Genomic DNA, 22,076 nt, shown 5'->3' with positions numbered 1-22,076 from the left:
CATGATTTTCACTAAGAGAAAAAAGACAAAACTTGGATTTTTGGGGTGGAATCAAGTACCCTGACCTAATAAGATGCTTCACGTCCCTTATATTGGTTTGGAAAACAAGAGGGTAGGGTCACCCCTTCCCATTTCGGAATCATTGGATATTTTTGTGTTTTCTTTTTCTTGAATGAATTCCTGTGACCTAATATGCTACAAAACTCTTTTTGGGGTCCGTAAAATGGGGTGGGGTGAGGTGGAAGCCTCAGAAATCTCACCCAACCCTCTCTGATCTTTTCACCTGCATGAGAAAAGGGGGAAGTTACCCAGATTTTTGTTAACCAAAATAAGGGATTTGCAGCATATTTGGAGGTATTTATTTTATCACAGCAGCTGGTTGCACGCCACAAGGTTTGATAGAACCTACTGAAGCAATCCAGCATCCTCCCAGTATTACTACAGGTGACAGCGAGGCTCAGGTGTTAAGAAAAACCATGCACCCACACGGGCATCACCTGCCAATGTTGACAAGAACTTCATGGATAATGGCCTAGTCCCTCTGAATGTCTCAAACACCACAAGGTGGAAGTGATAGTTCACTGTCACGTCCCGATACCTCAGGGTTTTCTTCCATTTGGCTACAGAAGCAGTGACCCTGCCATTAACTGCAGCATCCAGGATGTGAGAAGGAGCAAAGGAGTAGCAGAGTGTGGCATCCCAAATGAGGCACCTTACCTCTAACCCAGGCACAGATGACAAGACCATCTCGTCTATTTCTACCACTTGTGAGAAACATTTTCAGGATGAGGGGACAGGAGTTTCGGCTAATTCACACATCTTTATTTCCTCATACGTTTTCACAAAATCTGTGAATTGCCCAACCCTACTCCAGGTTGTGTTTTACCCCAACAAATTCCTATATAATTGTTATCTATACAATTTGAAGCATTTAATAAAAAAATTGTGTGGTAAGTAGCTTGCTTATCAATCACATGGTTCCCCGGTTCAGTTCCACTGCTTGGCACCTTGGGTAAGCTTCTACTATAGCCTCGGGCCAGCCGAAGCCTTGTCTGTGGATTTGGATGACGGAAACTGTAAGAAGCCCGCTGTATATAGATATATACAGTTTTTAAGGTCTACCCCTAAATTTGATAATGAAACCTATAGTAACACCTGGACTGAACGCCACTACATCATACCAAACACCTTGGACTTTCCATCTTGGGTAAGAATGCAATACTGCAACGGTTTAGGGTTTCCAGGGCCCTCAGCTTTTCAATATCTTGACACAAAACCAGAAAGATTTATTAAGCTTAGGGTTGGATGTGCTCTAATGACGTATTCAACTTTTTATCTGAGATACTAAACGAACCCACAGCCTAGAGAAACACAAAGAAGAGCAGCTTTGTTCATCTAATTGCTTCATCAGAAGCAAATTGACACAGAGGAATAAGAAGCAAGCTGAAATAAACAAGCAAACAAAGATCAAAGCCCAGCATCAACAAACACCTTCGATGCAATTAATAAACGAGAAGCAATCAAACATACATATTTAGGTACATATAAAAACCAAGTCAGCAAGTTTCAGTGTTGAAGACATATTTATTTAACCACGTCACCTCCACACGATTTCACAATCTTCTTCATGGAGGATATATTTTCAGTATGCAAGAAATTGTGTCTTCCTAAAAACCCAGTTACTCTAAAAGATGTTCACCTGGATTTCTCCACCATCTGCTCTCATGATGCTGCACTGCCTCACAAGTTTCTCCTCTTTTAGATTTCAGCTTTAATATCAATGGGCCTCTCGTGTCTGCTACATTCTGCTACACACACAACTATATATATCTGCACATCACTGTTTCCACTCCTCACAATTGTCTAATCTAGTGCTTCCTAAAGTGGCAATATTTATGGTTATACAAATTATTTTCTACACACAATTCTAACAAATACCTGTGCCCAGCATAACTATGTGTATCCCAGGTAAGTGCTTACAAAAAGGGTTGGCATCATTAACAATACCTCAAAAAGGAACCCTGATGATTATGAATGTTACCAAGGGTTCATCAGTTACTGACAATGCCCACAAGGAGAAAGGGTTTTAAAATGTCTGTTGCTGTGTGCTGCAAAGACATTTGATAAATAATACAGTCAAATTCTTGTATGGATAGATACATGTCCAGTTAAGTAACGTTTCCTAGAGAATGATTTACCACAGAAATCACAGCGAAAAGGCCTCTATCCTGTATGAATACGTTTGTGAAAAGTTAATCGATAATTTCGAGAGAATGATTTACCACAGATATCACAGTGAAATGGTTTCTCTCCTGTATGAATACGTCTGTGTCTAGTTAAGGCACTTCTATCAGAGAATGTTTTCCCACAGACATCACACTGATATGGTTTCACTCCTGTATGAATACATATGTGTTTAGCTAAGTGATTGCTTCGAGAGAATGATTTACCACAGATATCACAGTGATATGGTTTCTCCCCGGTATGAACACGTTTGTGATTAGTTAAGCCACCGCTTTGAGTGAAGGATTTACCACAAATATCACAGCGAAATGGCTTCTCTCCTGTATGAACACGTTTGTGTATAATTAAGGCACTTCTGTGAGAGAATGATGTACCACAAATATCACAGCGAGATGGCTTCTCTCCTGTATGAACACGTTTGTGTTTAGTTAAGTCATTGCTCTGAGTGAAGGATTTACCACAAATATCACAGCAAAATGGCTTCTCTCCTGTATGAACACGTTTGTGTATAATTAAGGCACTTCTGTGAGAGAATGATTTACCACAGACATCACAGTGATATGGTTTCTCTCCTGTATGAATACGTTTGTGAGGAGTTAAATGACAATTTTTAGAGAATGATTTACCACAAATATCACAATGGTATGGTTTCTCTCCTGTGTGAAGACGCTTGTGAGTAGTTAACACACAATTTTGAGAGAATGATTTACCACAGATATCACACTGAAATGGTTTTTCTCCTGTATGAACACGTTTGTGATTAGTTAAGCCACCACTTTGAGTGAAGGATTTACCACAAATATCACAGTGAAATGGCTTCTCTCCTGTATGAACACGTTTGTGATTAGTTAAGTTATTGCTTTGTGTGAAGGATTTACCACAAATATCACAGCGAAATGGCTTCTCTCTGGAATGAATACATTTGTGTTTAGTTAAGTCATAGCTTTGAGTGTATGATTTACCACAGATATCACAGTGATATGGTTTTTCTCCTGTGTGAGTACGCTTGTGTCTATCTAAGAAATCACTTCTAGTGGTTGATTTACCACAGATATCACAACGATACAATGATTTTCGCATATTTTTCAGCATTTCTCTGAGGAATCAAAATAGACCCAATCCTTGGCCTTTCTCACCACGTTAAACTTTTACTCCTATCTTTATCCTTCTTTTTATAGTTTATTCCTTACAAATATTTCCACTGCAAACTTCACTGATATCTAAAGATGCTATAAATTTAGAAAGTCATCAAAGAGTAACGAGAATGCAAAGCATCAGCTAATGAAATAGAAAAATGTTGCTATTAATCTCAGTTCTGAACAAACATTTCATAGAATTTCTACCAAAGATTTATAGAAATAGGCTTAGATGCGTTCTGTGTAAACTTTTCCTCAAGACTTTAAAAGATGAAAAATGTTGAAGATGTATTCATTATAAAAGAAAATTTCTTTGATGCCATTGTCATCCGTAAATCTGAAATAATAAAGAAACAGAATTAGATAGAGAGGAGAGATCAAAAGAGAAATGTTACAATATTTCTTTATTAATTAACAAATGACATCATATAACATTGGGTGAAATGTAAGAATTTGTAAACTACAACTACTCTTTAACATTGTGTAACATTACTCATGCACGCACATATATACATATCTCTATCTATCTATCTCTCTCTCTCTCTCTCTCTCTCTATATATATATATATATATATATATGATGAGTTCAGGTTAGGCGGGGAATAATATTTTGATTTTTGGGGGCTTCATTTTTGAGAACTCCCTGAAAAGATGTGGTTAGGGTCACAGAACAATGATATAAACATTTTTGCAATTTCAATTTTGGTAACTCCCCAAACCGAAAGGATCCCGCATTTCTGTAGTTATGCCCTAAATTTACTGACAAAATATACATTATTAAACGATTAAAGGACTCAAGAAAAAATTACACAAATCGGGTGTCAAAAGGGGAAATGGCGATCTTTCGTCTCTAGTAGACCTTTCCGTCGATTTCCGTAAAATTTTTTTTTTTCTTTTACATATGGGCTTGCGGGAACTTTTGAAGTAATGAGAGCGAAAGAGACTAAGAGAAAGCGATTGTATGACGAGGGAAGTTCTTTTGAAGTTACCGTGCATGGGAAGCATTGATGTACATGTGTGTGTGTGTGTGTGTGTATGTGTTTGATGGGGTGTGGGAGACAGACATTATGTTGTGTAAGTGAAGTGCTTCTGTTAGTGTGTGTGAAGAGACAGAGTAATGTGTGAAAGAAAGAGATAACTGAAATTTTTTACTCGGTGTATGTGTATATGCATGTATGTGTGTGTGTGTGTATGTATGTGTGTGTATATGCATGTATATTACTTCAAAAGTTCCCGCAAGCCCATGTGTAAAAAAAAAGATTTTTTTACAGAAATCGACGAAAAGGTCTACTAGAGATGAGAGATCGCCAAAAAAATGTTTTTCAATGCTTCTAATTGTTTTCTAACGAAAAAAAAAAAGCATTTGTCTTTAAAATAATATACACCGTATATCGTTGGAAAATATTTCCTAAGCTCCAGTAGGGGCTCGCTATTAAGTTAGTTTTTGCAGTGTTGCGCCAATCAGCTCATTTGCATAGCAAGTCGCTGTAGAATCGACAACCTACGACTCGCAACGCGGATGCGCATCTGCGCGCACCGGGTCCAGTCTCCAAGACTAGTACCAAGATACGGTTAGGGTCACAGAACAATGATATAAACATTTTTGCAATTTCAATTTTGGTAACTCCCCAAACCGAAAGGATCCCGCATTTCTGTAGTTATGCCCTAAATTTACTGGCAAAATATACATTATTAAACGATTAAAGGACTCAAAAGAAAATTACACAAATCGGGTGTCAAAAGGGGAAATATCGTTTACCAAAAGGAAAGCCGTTGTGAGGGAGGTCTTCCTGCTTGTCTTTAGGAATACTTAAAAAGCTGACAAATGTCTGTAGATATAGACTAACCACCTATGGTTCTGTTTCTTGTCTTAGATATCACACACCTCCGTTAACAAGTGTACAACAAATGCTATGTAGATATATTTTTTCACTTACCATTAGAATACTTGTTGATCTGACCAGGATCCTTTCTTGAAATCCAGTTTGTTTTTCCCACCATGGATAGTAGAAATGCGCACAATATTTGCTACAAAGGGGCATACAAACAATTCGTGCTTTCGATCTAAGGTACAAATGAAATATGAAGAAGGGCGAGCAAAGTTCCTCGATTCAAAGTTTTTTGCCCCCTTTCCTGTAAAATAGGGATCAACCAACTAAAGCTGTGATCAAGAGAAATATTAAATCACAAATCATGTAAGTCGCTTCGTGTTATTCATAGAGATCAACGTTCACCTGAACACGAGGTATTACTACATCTGATATAATTAGATTCGTCTTAATTAGAAGCACGTGTAGAAGCTGTTGATAATTATTCCCGCGGTTGAACGACACCGGTGTCATATATTAAAAGTCCCCAATATAACACGAAGAGACGTTAAAATTATATTAATTCACACCTTTAATTGCATCTCAGCCAAGGTAAATGATAAAAACCTCATCCAGCTAAATAGTAATTACGTCTCAACAAGAGTGTCTGCGCATGGTCACTGAACCTGCTAAAAATAGCAGCCAAATATTTCTGACATCATTACATCTTAGCATTAGAATGCATATAATCGTATGTTTGTTCATTAGACGGACATATGATTAGAAACACAGCAGGTGCTGTTCCCTACGCCTTTATCAGGGGTCGCCAAACTTTTTCCACCATCGACCCTCAACTATAGCAAAGATCGAAGCGGAGCCCTTCCCGGTTTTCAAATTACTTTTTGTTTTTCTTTTCTCCGGAATCCCATGTTTTTAGGCCATGGAAATTTCGATTCTGGAAAAGATTCTTTCAACAATCCCAACATCAAAATTTCAGTCCCATATCCCTTTACTTCGTTCTTTTACTTTTCCCTGAAATAAAGGGGGAAGAGTTCCGTTTACGGCGTGGGGAAAGACAATGGACCGCACCCTCTTTCCGATGTTTTTTGGGTTTTGTTTTTACAGGAACCCACGATATCGAGTTCGTTGATTCCAAATCTGCAAAAACAATCTGCATTAAAAATTTTTTCATCTCCCAACGCAATTTCTTGAATTTTCTACTAAGAACAAAATTTTTCTGGTGAAATTTGTAGAAAAATAAGGAGATTACGATTCTGAAAAAAACAAAAAAAAACTGTAAATTCTAATTTTTCAAAATATACAAAACAAAAACAAAAACCCCACCTCCTCCCCCGACCCATAACAAGAAATGAAATGAAAGTGTTTTCTTCTATTAATGTTTCAGGCATGCATAAAATTATAAAATAGAAGCTGCACAAAGTGAGAATCGGGTGGGGTGCAGGAGGTGATGGGAATGGTGAGGAGAATAAGGGGAGGTAGAGAGGGGAGCTGGATGAAGAGCCTGCTTTTCCCATTCAATTCCAATATTAACAACCGCATGATTTTCACTAAGAGAAAAAAGACAAAACTTGGATTTTTGGGGTGGAATCAAGTACCCTGACCTAATAAGATGCTTCACGTCCCTTATATTGGTTTGGAAAACAAGAGGATAGGGTCACCCCTTCCCATTTCGGAATCATTGGATATTTTTGTGGGGTTTTTTTTCTTGAATGAATTCCTGTGACCTAATATGCTACAAAACTCTTTTTGGGGTCCGTAAAACGGGGTGGGGTGAGGTGGAAGCCTCAGAAATATTGCCCATAACCCCACTAATCTTTTCACCTGCATGAAAAAGTGGGGAAGGCCCCCAATTTTTTGTTAACTACAATAAGGGATTTGCAGCATATTAGGAGGTCAGGGTACTTGATTCCACGCAAAAAAATCCAATTTTTTTTCCTTACTGAAAACTTTGTGGATAAAAAGATCAATGGTAGTGGGGGTGAACATTCCAAGTCTTCCAGCTCCCTCCATCCCGTTTTTCCGACCCCAAAAAAAGGTTTTGTAGCATATTAGGTCAGAGGAATTAATTCAATGAAAAAAATAATTTTCCAACGATTCCAAGATGGGGGTGTCCTCCCACTTTTCCAAACCAAAATAAGGGATTTGCAGCATATTTGGAGGTATTTCTTTTATCACAGCAGCTGGTTGCACCCCACAAGGTTTGATAGAACCTACTGAAGCAATCCAGCATCCTCCCAGTATTACTACAGGTGACAGCGAGGCTCAGGTGTTAAGAAAAACCATGCACCCACACGGGCATCACCTGCCAATGTTGACAAGAACTTCATGGATAATGGCCTAGTCCCTCTGAATGTCTCAAACACCACAAGGTGGAAGTGATAGTTCACTGTCACGTCCCGATACCTCAGGGTTTTCTTCCATTTGGCTACGGAAGCAGTGACCCTGCCATTAACTGCAGCATCCAGGATGTGAGAAGGAGCAAAGGAGTAGCAGAGTGTGGCATCCCAAATGAGGCACCTTACCTCTAACCCAGGCACAGATGACAAGACCATCTGGTCTATTTCTACCACTTGTGAGAAACATTTTCAGGATGAGGGGACAGGAGTTTTGGCTAATTCACACATCTTTATTTCCTCATACGTTTTCACAAAGTCTCTGAATTGCCCACCCCTACTCCAGGTAGTGTTTACCCCCAGCAAATTCCTATATAATTATAATCTACACAATTTGAAGCATTTAAAAAGAAAATTGTGTGGTACGTAGCTTGCTTATCAATCACATGGTTCCCCGGTTCAGTTCCAATGCTTGGCACCTTGGGGAAGTTTCATCTACTATAGCCTCTGGCCAGCTGAAGCCTTGTGAGTGGATTTGGATGACGGAAACTGTAAGAAGCCCGCTGTATATAGATATATACAGCTTTTATGGTCTACCCCTAAATTTGGTAATGAAACCTATAGTAACACCTGGACTGAACGCCACTACATCGTACCAAACACCTTGGACTTTCCATCTTGGGTAAGAATCCAATACTGCAACGGTTTAGGGCTTCCAGGGCCCACAGCTTTTCAATATCTCGACACAAAACCAGAAAGATTTATTAAGCGTAGGGTTGGATGTGCTCTAACGATGTATTCAACTTTATATCTGAGATACTAAACGAACCCACAGCCTAGAGAAACACAAAGAAGAGCAGCTTTGTTCATCTAATTGCTTCATCAGAAGCAAATTGACACAGAGGAATAAGAAGCAAGCTGAAATAAACAAGCAAACAAAGATCAAAGCCCAGCATCAACAAAGACCTTGGATGCAATTAATAAACGAGAAGCAATCAAACATACATATTTAGGTACATATAAAAACCAAGTCAGCAAGTTTCAGTGTTGAAGACATATTTATTTAACCACGTCACCTCCACACGATTTCACAATCTTCTTCATGGAGTATATATTTTCAGTATGCAAGAAATTGTGTCTTGCTAAAAACCCAGTTACTCTAAAAGATGTTCACCTGGATTTCTCCACCATCTGCTCTCATGATGCTGCACTGCCTCACACGTTTCTCCTCTTTTAGATTTCAGCTTTAATATCAATGGGCCTCTTGTGTCTGCTACACACACAACTATATTTATCTGCACATCACTGTTTCCACTCCTCACAATTGTCTAATCTAGTGCTTCCTAAAGTGGCAATATTTATGGTTATACAAATTATTTTCTACACACAATTCTAACAAATACCTGTGCCCAGCAAAACTACGTGTATCCCAGGTAAGTGCTTACAAAAAGGGTTGGCATGATTATGAATGTTACCAAGGGTTCATCACTTACTGACAATGCCCACAAGGAGAAAGGGTTTTAAAATGTCTGTTGCTGTGTGCTGTAAAGACATTTCATAAATAATACAGTCAAATTCTTGTATGGATAGATACGTGTGCAATTAAGTAACGTTTCTCAGAGAATGATTTACCACAGAAATCACAGCAAAAAGGCCTCTATTCTGTATGAATACGTTTGTGAGAAGTTAAACGACAATTTTGAGAGAATGATTTACCACAGACATCACAGCAAAATGGCTTTTCCCCTGTATGAATACGTTTGTGAGAAGTTAATTGACAATTTTGTGAGAATGATTTACCACAGATATCACAGTGATACGGCTTTTCTCCTGTATGAATACGCCTGTGTTTATTTAAAGTATCACTTTGAGAGAATGATTCACCACAGATATCACAGTGGTATGGTTTCTCTCCTGTATGAACCCGTTTGTGAGAAGTTAAATGATAATTTTGAGAGAATGATTTACCACAGATATCACAGTGAAATGGTTTCTCTCCTGTGTGAATACGTCTGTGTTTAGTTAAGTGATTGCTTTGAGAGAATGATTCACCACAGATATCACAGTGGTATGGTTTCTCTCCTGTATGAATGCGTTTGTGATAAGTTAATTGACAATTTTGAGAGAATGATTTACTACAGATATCACAGTGGTATGGTTTCTCTCCTGTATGAACAAGTTTGTGATTAGTTAAGTGATTGCTTCGAGAGAATGATTTACCACAGACATCACAGCAAAATGGCTTTTCCCCTGTATGAATACGTTTGTGAGAAGTTAATTGACAATTTTGTGAGAATGATTTACCACAGATATCACAGTGATACGGCTTTTCTCCTGTATGAATACGCCTGTGTTTATTTAAAGTATCACTTTGAGAGAATGATTCACCACAGATATCACAGTGGTATGGTTTCTCTCCTGTATGAACCCGTTTGTGAGAAGTTAAATGATAATTTTGAGAGAATGATTTACCACAGATATCACAGTGAAATGGTTTCTCTCCTGTGTGAATACGTCTGTGTTTAGTTAAGTGATTGCTTTGAGAGAATGATTCACCACAGATATCACAGTGGTATGGTTTCTCTCCTGTATGAATGCGTTTGTGATAAGTTAATTGACAATTTTGAGAGAATGATTTACCACAGATATCACAGTGGTATGGTTTCTCTCCTGTATGAACAAGTTTGTGATTAGTTAAGTGATTGCTTCGAGAGAATGATTTACCACAGATATCACAGTGAAACGGATTCTCTCCTGTGTGAATACGTCTGTGTATATTTAAGTCACCACTTGCAATGAATGATTTGCCACAAACATCACAGCGAAATGGTTTCTCCCCTGTATGAACACGTTTATGTACAATTAAGGCACTTTTGTCAGAGAATGATTTACCACAGACATCACAGGGAAATGGTTTTTCTCCTGTGTGAATACGCCTGTGTCTAGTTAAACTATTACTCTGAGTGAAGGATTTACCACAGATATCACAGTGAAATTGCTTCTCTCCTGTATGAACACGTATGTGTTTAGTTAAGTCATTGCTTTTAGTGAAGGATTTACCACAAATATCACAGCGAAATGGCTTCTCTCCTGTATGAACAAGTTTGTGTTTAGTTAAGGCACTTCTGTGAGAGAATGATTTACCACAAATATCACAGTGATATGGTTTCTCTCCTGTATGAACAAGTTTGTGTATAGTTAAGTTATTGCTTTGAGTGAAAGATTTACCACAAATATCACAGTGATATGGTTTCTCTCCTGTGTGAGTACGCTTGTGTCTATCTAAGGCAGCACTTCTAGTGGTTGATTTACCACAGATATCACAACGATACAATGATTTTCGAGTATTTTTCAGCATTTCTTTGAGGAATCAAAATAGACCCAATCCTTGGCCTTTCTCACCACATTAAACTTTTACTCCTATCTTTATCCTTCTTTTTATAGTTTATTCCTTACAAATGTTTCCACTGCAAACTTCACTGATATCTAAAGATGCTATAAATTTAGAAAGTCATCAAAGAGTAACGAGAATGCAAAGCATCAGCTAATGAAATAGAAAAATGTTGCTATTAATCTCAGTTCAGAGCAAACATTTCATTGAAGTTCTACCAAAGATTTATAGAAATAGGCTTCAATGCGTTCTGTGTAAACTTTTCCTCAAGACTTTAAAACATGAAAAATGTTGAAATTGTATTCATTATAAAAGAAAATTTCTTTGATGCCAATGTCATCCGTAAATCTGAAATAATAAAGAAACAGAATTAGATAGAGAGGAGAGATCAAAAGAGAAATGTTACAATATTTCTTTATTAATTAACAAATGACATCATATAACATTGGGTGAAATGTAAGAATTTGTAAACTACAACTACTCTTTAACATTGTGTAACATTACTCATGCATGCACATATATACATATCTATATCTATCTATATACACATATATATATATAAATTTATATATGATGAGTTCAGGTTTGGAAGGGAATAATATTTTGATTTTTGGGGGCTTTATTTTTGAGAACTCCCTGAAAAGATGTGGTTAGGGTCACAGAACAATGTGAATTAATATACACCGTATATCGTTGAAAAATATTTCTTAAGCTCCAGTAGGGGCTCGCTATTAAGTTAGTTTTTGCAGTGTTGCGCCAATCAGCTCATTTGCATACGCAAGTCGCTGTAGAATCGACAACCTACGACTCGCAAGCGCGGATGCGCGTCTGCGCGCACCGGGTCCAGTCTCCAAGACTAGTACCAAGATACGGTTAGGGTCACAGAACAATGATATAAACATTTTTGCAATTTCAATTTTGGTAACTCCCCAAACCGAAAGGATCCCGCATTTCTGTAGTTATGCCCTAAATTTACTGGCAAAATATACATTATTAAACGATTAAAGGACTCAAAAGAAAATTACACAAATCGGGTGTCAAAAGGGGAAATATCGTTTACCAAAAGGAAAGCCGTTGTGAGGGAGGTCTTCCTGCTTGTCTTCAGGAATACTTAAAAAGCTGACAAATGTCTGTAGATATAGACTAACCTCCTATGGTTCAGTTTCTTGTCTTAGATATCACACACCTCCGTTAACAAGTGTACAACAAATGCTATGTAGATATATTTTTTCACTTACCATTAGAATACTTGTTGATCTGACCAGGATCCTTTCTTGAAATCCAGTTTGTTTTTCCCACCATGGATCGTAGAAATGCGCACAATATTTGCTACAAAGGGGCATACAAACAATTCGTGCTTTCGATCTAAGGTCCAAATGAAATATGAAGAAGGGCGAGCAAAGTTCCTCGATTCAAAGCTTTTTGCCCCCTTTCCTGTAAAATAGGGATCAACCAACTAAAGCTGTGATCAAGAGAAATATTAAATCACAAATCATGTAAGTCGCTTCGTGTTATTCATAGAGATCAACGTTCACCTGAACACGAGGTATTACTACATCTGATATAATTAGATTAGTCTTAATTAGAAGCACGTGTAGAAGCTGTTGATAATTATTCCCGCGGTTGAACGACACCGGTGACATATATTAAAAGTCCCCAATATAACACGAAGAGACGTTAAAATTATATTAATTCACACCTTTAATTGCATCTCAGCCAAGGTAAATGATAAAAACCTCATCCAGCTAAATAGTAATTACGTCTCAACAAGAGTGTCTGCGCATGGTCATTGAACCTGCTAAAAATAGCAGCCAAATATTTCTGACATCATTACATCTTAGCATTAGAATGCATATAACCGTATGTTTGTTCATTAAACGGACATATGATTAGAAACACAGCTGGTGCTGTTCCCTACGCCTTTATCAGGGGTCGCCAAACTTTTTCCACCATCGACCCTCAACTATAGCAAAGATCGAAACGGAGCCCTTCCCGGCTTTCAAATTCCTTTTTTGTTTTCTTTTTCTCCGGAATCTCATGTTTTTAGGCCATGGAAACTTCGATTCTGGAAAAGATTTTTTCAACAATCCCAACATTAAAATTTCAGTCCCATATCCCTTTCCTTCGTTCTTTTACTTTTCCCTGAAATAAAGGGGGAAGAGTTCCGTTTACGGCGTGGGGAAAGACAATGGACCGCACCCTCTTTCCGATGTTTTTTGGGTTTTGTTTTTACAGGAACCCACGATATCGAGTGCGGAGATTCCAAATCTGCAAAAACAATCTGCATTAAAAAATTTTTAATCTTCCCACGCAATTTCTTAAATTTTCTACTAAGAACAAAATTTTTCTGGTGAAATTTGTAGAAAAATAAGGAGATTACGATTTTGAAAAAAAAATCAAAAAAACTGTAAATTCTAATTTTTCAAACTATACAAAATAAAAACAAAAACCCCACCTCCTCCCCTGACCCATAACAAGATATGAAATGAAAGTGTTTTCTTCTATTAATGTTTCCTGCGTGCATCATCATCATCATCACCATCATCATCATCGTTTAACGTCCGTTTTCCGCGCCGGCACGGGTTGGACGGTTCGACCGGGGTCTGGGAAGCTAGGGGCTGCACCCGGCTCCAGTCTGATCTGGCATAGTTTCTACAGCTGGATGCCCTTCCTAATGCCAACCACTCCGCAAGTGTAGTGGGTGCTTTTTACATGCCACCCGCACAGGTGCCAGGGGGTGGGGTCCGGCATTGGCCACGATCAGTTGGAGCTTTTAACGTGCCACCGGCACGGAAGCCAGCCAAGGCGGCGCTGGCAACAGCCACGTTCGGATGGTGCTTTTTATGTTCCACCGGCACAGAAGCCATTCGAGGCGGTGCTGGCTACGGCCACGTTGGGATGGTGTTTTTATGTGCCACCGGCACAGAAACCACTCGAGGCGGTGCTGGCTACGGCCACGTTTTGATGTTACTTTTTATGTGCCACCGGCACAGAAGCCAGTCAAGGCAGTGCTAGCATCGGCCACGTTGGGATGGTGCTTTTTACGCCAGTCGAGGCGGTGCAGGCTACGGCCACGTTCGGATGGTGCATTTTATGTGCCACCGGCACAAAAGCCAGTCGAGGAGGTGCTGGCTACGGCCACATTCGGATGGTGCTTTTTATGTGCCACCGGCACAGAAGCCGGTCGAGACGGTGCTGGCTACGGCCACGTTCGGATGTTGCATTTTATGTGCCACCGGCACAAAAGCCAGTCGAGGAGGTGCTGGCTACGGCCACATTCGGATGGTGCTTTTTATGTGCCACCGGCACAGAAGCCAGTCGAGGCGGTGCTGGCTACGGCCACGTTTGGATGATGCTTTTTATGTGCCACCGGAACAGGTATCGCAACTACTATTTCCATTGATATTTATTTCAATGTTCATGTTCATGTGCTTGACTCAACGGGTCTCCTCAAGCATAGCCGGACATTCTGGGATCCAGTGTACGTTCAATGAGCAGGGGCTATGTGGAACTGGCGCAGGAAGCAGCCCGGGTCTTTGCAGTCACAGCATATCTCCAGAGGTCTCGGTCCTTCGCCATTGCCTCAGTGAGGCCCAGCGCTCTGAGGTCATGCTTGACTACCTCATCCCATGTCTTCCTGGGTCTACCTCTCCCCCTGTTACCTTCAACTGTTTGGGAGTGGAACTTCTTCACACATCTCTCCTCATCCATCCGCAGCACATTACCATACCATCGCAAGCGTCGCTCTTGCACACCACATCTGATGCTTCTTATGTCCAGCATTTCTCTCAGGGTGCTTACACTCTGTCGTGCATGCACACTGACATTACACATCCAGCAGATCATGCTAGCTTCATTTCTTTCAAGTCTACGCATATCCCCTGCAGTCACAGCCCATGTTTCACTACCGTGAAGCATGGCAGTTCGCACACATGCATCATACAATCTACCTTTCGCTCTGAGTGAGAGACCCTTTGTCGCCAGTAGGGGTAGGAGCTCTCTGAACTTTGCCCAGGCTATTCGTATTCTAGTGGTGATACTCTCTGAGTATCCACCGCCACTACTAACTTGGTCACCCAGGTAGCGGAAACTATCAACTACTTCTCGTTTCTCTCCCTGGAGTGTGATGGAATCTGTTTTCTGAGTGTCTGTGATGTCTACTGTCCCTGTGCATCTGCCGCACATGAAAGCTATCTTATCAGTTAATTTCCCTTTGATGTTGCTGCACCTCTTATGCGTCCATAGCTTACATTGGGTGCATCTTATGGAGTTTCTACTTATACCTTTCCTTCAGATCGAGCAGGGCCACCTGCCCGAGGGAGTGTGTGATGAGTTCGCCTTTCTGCTTACTATAACTTTGGACTTTGCTACATTTACTCTAAGGCCCTTTGATTCTAACCCTTGCTTCCACACTCGAAATTTCTTTTCTAGTTCCGGTAGTGATTCTGCTATGAGGGCCAGGTCATCAGCATAGAGGAGCTCCCAGGGGCATCCTGTTTTGAATTCCTCTGTTATTGCCTGGAGGACTATGATGAATAAAAGGGGACTGAGGGTGGAGCCTTGGTGTACACCTACTTCTACCCGGAGTTCTTCACTATATTCTTTGCCAATCCTAACCTTGCTGACAGCCTCTCTGTATAGAGCCTGTACAGCCCTTATTAGCCATTCGTCAATCTCCAGTTTCCGCATCGACCACCAGATAAGGGATCGAGGAACCCTGTCAAAGGCTTTCTCCAAGTCCACAAAAGCTATGTAGAGGGGTTTATCTTTAGCTAGGTACTTCTCCTGCAGTTGTCGGACCAGGAATATAGCATTAGTGGTGGTGCTTCTACTTGGCACAAAACCGAACTGCATCTCATCTAAGCAAATTCTCTCCCTAATGAGAAGGGTTATGACCCTCTCTGTGACCTTCATCACCTGATCCAACAGTTTAATACCCCTGTAGTTATTTCTATCTAGAGCATCACCTTTACCCTTGTAGCAGTTGACTATGGTGCTGCTACGCCAGTCAATGGGTATGACTCCATTAAGAACTACCTGGTTTACAATGCAGGTGACTAGGCCATAGCCCACATAGCCAGCTGTTTTAAGCATCTCAGCAGTGATTCCTGATGGGCCTGGGGCTTTACCTGGTTTCATATCCTTAATTGCCTTAACTACAAGGGAGCTGTCTATTCGGGTAGCTGGTCCCTCTACTGGGTCAACATTTGGAAGGCTCTCCTCCTCCCATTCAAAAAACCCCACCTCCTCCCCTGACCCATAATAAGAAATGAAATGAAAGTGTTTTCTTCTATTAATGTTTCACGCATGCATAAAATTATAAAATAGAAGCTGCCCAAAGTGAGAGTCGGGTGGGGTTCAGGAGGTGATGCAGGCTGTGATGGGAATGGTGAGGAGAATAAGGGGAGCTGGATGAAGAGCCTGCTTTTCCCATTCAATTCCAATATTAACAACCGCATGATTTTCACTAAGAGAAAAAAGACAAAACTTGGATTTTTGGGGTGGAATCAAGTACCCTGACCTAATAAGATGCTTCACGTCCCTTATATTGGTTTGAAAAACAAGAGGATAGGGTCACCCCTTCCCATTTCGGAATCATTGGATATTTTGTGGGGTTTTTTTTCTTGAATGAATTCCTGTGACCTAATATGCTACAAAACTCTTTTTGGGGTCCGTAAACGGGGTGGGGTGAGGTGGAAGCCTCAGAAATATTGCCCATAACCCCACTAATCTTTTCACCTGCATGAAAAAAGTGGGAAGTCCCCCAATTTTTTGTTAACTACAATAAGGGATTTGCAGCATATTAGGAGGTCAGGGTACTGATTCCACGCAAAAAATCCAATTTTTTTCCTTACTGAAAACTTTGTGGATAAAAAGATCAATGGCGATTGGGGCGAACATTCCAAGGCTTCCAGCTCCCTCCATCCCGTTTTTCGGACCCCAAAAAGGTTTTGTAGCATATTAGGTCAGAGGAATTCATTCAATGAAAAAAATAAATTTCCAACGATTCCAAGATGGGGTGTCCTCCCACTTTTCCAAACCAAAATAAGGGATTTGCAGCATATTTGAAGGTATTTCTTTTATCACAGCAGCTGGTTGCACCCCACAAGGTTTGATAGAACCTACTGAAGCAATCCAGCATCCTCACATTATTACTACAGGTGACAGCGAGGCTCAGGTGTTAAGAAAAACCATGCACCCACACGGGCATCACCTGCCAGTGTTGACAAGAACTTCATGGATAATGGCCTAGTCCCTCTGAATGTCTCAAACACCACAAGGTGGAAGAGATAGTTCACTGTCACGTCCCGATACCTCAGGGTTTTCTTCCATTTGGCTACGGAAGCAGTGACCCTGCCATTAACTGCAGCATCCAGGATGTGAGAAGGAGCAAAGGAGTAGCAGAGTGTGGCATCCCAAATGAGGCACCTTACCTCTAACCCAGGCACAGATGACAAGACCATCTGGTCTATTTCTACCACTTGTGAGAAACATTTTCAGGATGAGGGGACAGGAGTTTTGGCTAATTCACACATCTTTATTTCCTCATACGTTTTCACAAAGTCTGTGAATTGCCCACCCCTACTCCAGGTAGTGTTTACCCCAAACAAATTCCTATATAATTGTAATCTACACAATTTCAAGCATTTAATAAAAAAATTGTGTAGTAAGTAGCTTGCTTATCAATCACATGGTTCCCCGGTTCAGTTCCACTGCTTGGCAACTTTGGAAAGTTTCTTCTACTATAGCCTCTGGCCAGCCGAAGCCTTGTGAGTGGATTTGGATGACGGAAACTGTAAGAAGCCGCTGTATATAATATATACAGCTTTTATGGTCTACCCCCCTAAATTTGGTAATGAAACCTATAGTAACACCTGGACTGAACGCCACTGCATCGTACCAAACACCTTGGACTTTCCATCTTGAGTAAGAATCCAATACTGCAACGGTTTAGGGTTTCCAGGGCCCACAGCTTTTCAATATCTCGACACAAAACCAGAAAGATTTATTAAGCGTAGGGTTGGATGTGCTCTAACGATGTATTCAACTTTTTATCTGAGATACTAAACGAACCCACAGCCTAGAGAAACACAAAGAAGAGCAGCTTTGTTCATCTAATTGCTTCATCAGAAGCAATTGACACAGAGGAATAAGAAGCAAGCTGAAATAAACAAGCAAACAAAGATCAAAGCCCAGCATCAACAAAGACCTTGGATGCAATTAATAAACGAGAAGCAATCAAACATACATATTTAGGTACATATAAAAACCAAGTGAGCAAGTTTCAGTGTTGAAGACATATTTATTTAACCACGTCACCTCCACACGATTTCACAATCTTCTTCATGGAGGATATATTTTCAGTATGCAAGAAATTGTGTCTTCCTAAAAACCCAGTTACTCTAAAGATGTTCACCTGGATTTCTCCACCATCTGCTCTCATGATGCTGCACTGCCTCACACGTTTCTCCTCTTTTAGATTTCAGCTTTAATATCAATGGGCCTCTCGTGTCTGCTACATCCTGCTACACACACAACTATATATATCTGCACATCACTGTTTCCACTCCTCACAATTGTCTAATCTAGTGCTTCCTAAAGTGGCAATATTTATGGTTATACAAATTATTTTCTACACACAATTCTAACAAATATCTGTGCCCAGCAAAACTATGTGTATCCCAGGTAAGTGCTTACAAAAAGGGTTGGCATCATGAACAATACCTCAAAAAGGAACCCTGATGATTATGAATGTTACCAAGGGTTCATCAGTTACTGACAATGCCCACAAGGAGAAAGGGTTTTAAAATGTCGGTTGCTGTGTGCTGCAAAGACATTTGATAAATAATACAGTCAAATTCTTGTATGGATAGATACGTGTGCAGTTAAGTAACGTTTCTGAGAGAATGATTTACCACAGAAATCACAGCAAAAAGGCCTCTCTCCTGTATGAATACGTTTGTGAGATGTTAAATGACAATTTTGAGAGAATGATTTACCACAGATATCACAGTGAAATGGTTTCTCTCCTGTATGAATACACCTGTGTTTATTTAATAGTAGCACTTTCTGAGAATGATTTACTGCAGACATCACAGTGATATGGTTTCTCTCCTGTATGAACACGTTTATGTATATTAACGCATTCTGTCAGAGAATGATTTACCACAGAAATCACAGCAAAATGGCCTCTCACCTGTATGAATACGTTTGTGAGAAGTTAAATGACAATTTTGAGAGAATGATTTACCACAGATATCACAGTGAAATGGCTTCTCTCCTGTGTGAATACGTCCGTGTTTCATTAATGTAGTACTTTCAGAGAATGATTTACCACAGATATCACATTGAAATGGTTTCTCTCCTGTATGAACACGTTTGTGAGAAGTTAAAGCACAGTTTCTAGAAAATGATTTACCACAGATATCACATGAAATGGTTTCTCTCCTGTGTGAATACGTCTGTGTTTAGTTAAATGACTGTTTGTAGGGAATGATTTACCACAGATATCACACGGAAATGGCTTATCTCCTGTGTGATTACGTTTGTGACTAATTAAGGTACTTTTTCAGAGAATGATTTCCACAGACATCACACCATATGGTTTTTCTCACCTGCATGAATGCGTATGTGTCTAGTTAAGTGATTGCTTTGAGGGAATGATTACCACAGATATCACACGGAAATAGATTTTCCCCTGTGTGAATGCGTTTGTGTGTAGACAGGTTACCATTGTAGAGAATGATTTACCCACAGACCATCACAATGAAATGGCTTCTCTCCTGTATGAATATGTCTGTGGTTAGTTAGTTAGGTTATGCTCCTAGAGACTGATTTGCCAAATGTATCACAATGAAATAGCTTTCTCTTGTATAAAAAAATCGGTGTTTAGCTAAGCAAGTGCTCTGAGTGAAAGATTTACCACAAATATAACAATGATATGGTTTCTCTCCTGTATGAACCCGTTTGTGTTCAATGAAGGCATTTTCTGTCAGAGAATGATTTACCACAGATATTACAGTGAAATGGTGTCTCTCTGTATGAACAGTTTGTGTACAATTAAGGCCCTTCCGTCAGAAAATGGTTACCACAGAATATTACAGTGAAATGGTTTCTCTCCTGTGTGAATACGCCGTGTCTAGTCACACTACTAAGTGTAGTGAATGAATTGTAGTGAATGATTTACCACAGATATCACAGGGAAACGGTTTATCTCCTGTATGAACACATTTGTGTATAATTAAGGCACTACTTGCAGTGAATAATTTACCACAGACATCACCAGGGAAACAATTTATCACCTGTGTGAATGCGTCTGTGGTAGTTAGAGTACTGCTTGTAGTGAATAATTTACCACAGATATCACAGTCAAGCGGTTCTTCTCCTGTGTGAGTACGCTTGTGTCTTTCTAAGTCATACTTCTTATTGAGGCTGATTTATCAAAGATATTCATAATGATACAATGATTTTCGCATATTTTTCAGCATTTCTCTGAGGAATCAAAATAGATCCAATCCTTGGCCTTTCTCACCACATTAAACTTTTACTCCTATCTTTATCCTTCTTTTTATAGTTTATTCCTACAAACATTTCCACTGCAAACTTCACTGATATCTAAAGATGCTATAAATTTAGAAAGTCATCAAAGAGTAACGAGAATGCAAAGCATCAGCTAATGAAATAGAAAAATGTTGCTATTAATCTCAGTTCAGAGCAAACATTTCATTGAATTTCTACCTAAGATTTATAGAAATAGGCTTAGATGCGTTCTGTGTAAACTTTTCCTCAAGACTTTAAAAGATGAAAAAATGTTGAAAGATGTATTCATTATAAAAGAAATTTCTTTGATGCCATTGTCATCCATAAACTGAAATATAAAGAAACAGAATTAGATAGAGAGGAGAGATCAAAAGAGAAATGTTACAATATTTCTTTATTAATTAACAAATGACATCATATAACATTGGGTGAAATGTAAGAATTTGTAAACTACAACTACTCTTTAACATTGGTGTAACATTACTCATGAGATTAAGAGAATGCAAAGCATCAGCTAATGAAATAGAAAAATGTTGCTATTAATCTCAGTTCAGAGCAAACATTTCATTGAATTTCTACCTAAGATTTATAGAAATAGGCTTAGATGCGTTCTGTGTAAACTTTTCCTCAAGACTTTAAAGATGAAAAATGTTGAAATTGTATTCATTATAAAAGAAAATTTCTTTGATGCCAATGTCATCCGTAAATCTGAAATATAAAGAAACAGAATTAGATAGAGAGGAGAGGATCAAAAGAGAAATGTTACAACAATATTCTTTATTAATTAACAAATGACATCATATAACATTGGGTGAAATGTAAGATTTGTAAACTACAACTACTCTTTAACATTGTGGTAACATTACTCATGCACGCACATATATACATATCTCTATCTATCTATCTATATATATATATATGATGAGTTCAGGTTAGGCGGGGAATAATATTTGATTTTTGGGGGCTTCATTTTTGAGAACTCCTTGAAAATATGTGTTTAGGGGCACAAACAATGATATAAACATTTTTGCAATTTTCAATTTTGGTAACTCCCCAACCGAAAGGATCCCGCATTTCTGTAGTTATGCCCTAAAATTTACTGGCAAAATATACATTATTAAACGATTAAAGGACTCAAGAAAATTACACAAATCGGGTGTCAAAAGGGGAAATATCGTTTACCAAAAGGAAAGCCGTTGTGAGGGAGGTCTTCTGCTTGTCTTCAGGAATACTTAAAAGCTGACAAATTTCTGTAGATATAGACTAAACCTCCTATGGTTCAGTTTCTTGTCTTAGATATCACCCACCTCCGTTAACAGTGTACAACAAATGCTATGTAGATATATTTTTTCACTTACCATTAGAATACTTGTTGATCTGACCAGGATCCTTTCTTGAAATCCACTTTGTTTTTCCCACCATGGATAGTAGAAATGCGCACAATATTGCTACAAAGGGGCATACAAACATTCGTGCTTTCGACCTAAGGTACAAATGAAATATGAAGAAGGGCGAGCAAAGTTCCTCGATTCAAAGCTTTTTGCCCCCTTTCCTTCCTGTAAAATAGGGATCAACCAATTAAAGCTGTGATCAAGAGAAATAT

General features: G+C 39.3%; 1 protein-coding gene and 1 long non-coding RNA gene across 2 annotated transcripts in view; one reads left to right on the top strand and one right to left on the bottom strand.

The window, feature by feature from the left end:
• Nucleotides 1–22,076, top strand: part of LOC115226589 (zinc finger protein OZF-like) — a 414,387-nt gene that overhangs the window by 375,032 nt on the left and 17,279 nt on the right. The window lies entirely within an intron of this gene.
• Nucleotides 10,286–18,956, bottom strand: LOC118768479. Its single transcript, XR_005004333.1, has 3 exons — nt 18,812–18,956; nt 15,714–15,715; nt 10,286–10,310 (listed from the first exon to the last, which is right to left on the bottom strand). It is a non-coding gene; the product is annotated as an uncharacterized LOC118768479 (long non-coding RNA).

This window comes from Octopus sinensis, linkage group LG30 (genome assembly GCF_006345805.1).
Source record: "Octopus sinensis linkage group LG30, ASM634580v1, whole genome shotgun sequence".
In the NCBI taxonomy this organism is placed as follows: domain Eukaryota; kingdom Metazoa; phylum Mollusca; class Cephalopoda; order Octopoda; family Octopodidae; genus Octopus; species Octopus sinensis.
Note: the sequence above shows the minus strand (reverse complement) of the source record. Positions and strands in the feature narration are given on the sequence as shown.